Source organism: Alligator sinensis, unplaced genomic scaffold (genome assembly GCF_000455745.1).
Source record: "Alligator sinensis unplaced genomic scaffold, ASM45574v1 scaffold389_1, whole genome shotgun sequence".
In the NCBI taxonomy this organism is placed as follows: domain Eukaryota; kingdom Metazoa; phylum Chordata; order Crocodylia; family Alligatoridae; genus Alligator; species Alligator sinensis.
Window position 1 is genome coordinate 1,207,106 of NW_005841951.1, and position 1,108 is coordinate 1,208,213.

The 1,108-nt window shown below is 58.2% G+C and overlaps 1 protein-coding gene across 1 annotated transcript in view; it reads right to left on the reverse strand.

The window, feature by feature from the left end:
* The window catches only part of MARCH7 (membrane associated ring-CH-type finger 7), a 37,673-nt gene extending 36,571 nt beyond the window's left edge, over positions 1-1,102 (reverse strand). The window contains 1 exon segment of the mRNA XM_025199926.1: positions 837-1,102. The gene's annotated coding sequence lies outside the window, so the exon portion shown is untranslated.
* Between the last annotated feature and the right edge of the window lie 6 nt (positions 1,103-1,108).

The following is a 1,108-nucleotide window of genomic DNA, read 5'->3' on the forward strand; positions in this document are numbered from 1 at the left end:
AGCCCTGCCTTCCAGGACCGCTGCCACCCACCTCACCCCCGTCTGCCCTGGGCACTGGGAAGAGGCCAGCACAGACTCTGAGCCCACAGCAAGCAGCCTGCCCTTGCTCCGAGCATAAATCAAGGGGGGCACATGTCCCCCATGCCTCCCCTGGGGCGTGTGCAGCAATGGGGAGCCAACCCCTGCTTCCCACCCTCTTGAACGAGCTGCCCATGGCTTCATCCCACACCCCACCCTGGCCCAGCTGGGCAGCACCGACCCCGGCCCCACTCCCTTCCTCACCATGGGAGGCCTTGATCAGTCATCCCCCCCCCCAGACTTACCAGTCGGATGCTGCTCCCCATGCTGCTAGGCTGCACTCCTGGCTGCGTGCACACAGCATTTATCAGTGACATTATCGGCTACACCGTCCAAGAACAGCCAACGCCCGATAATGTCAATTTTCCTTGTATCGGTGCCAATCCAACTGGGATTGATATATCAGTGCACCTCTATTTTCTTGAAGTCCTAACTACTGGAGTAGTGTGTAAAGGGGGGGGAAGAGGAGCTACATCTTTTTAAATTTGAAAAATGCTCAACTTTTGTATTCGGTCATTGGAGGGGAACAAGAGCCAAAAAGCATGATTCGACCGAACCCTAAAAACGCTAAGTCAGTGGCTCCCAAGGTACCTCTAGGAAAATGCCACCTTTTAGTTTTCACTTGTTCTTTTTTATTTTCATTTATTTCTTACTACAGAAAAACAATTGGGCAATTCTCCTGCAAGGCCCTCAGACGGCCACAGCAGGTCTGAAGGTCAGTGACACTGCGGGCTCCTGCTCCAAATCTCTGGGGTCACCTCGTGCTGACACGCCTGCCCGAGAGGATCGGGCTGAGTGTCCTGCTCGGCACCCCGCGGCCCGGCGGGCGAGCTGAAGCCTCAATGCTGCCAAAGCAGAAGGGCGCAGCCTGGGCTCGCCTCAGACCGGAAGCGTCAGGACTAGAGGCCAAAGGTGCCTCCTGCGAGGCCGCGGGTGAGAGGGAAGCGGAGGCCCGACTCCTTCCGACGGGCCGCGGCGGCACCGCACGAAGGGTCCGATCCGGTCCGACTGGGGAGCAGGACCACGCCCC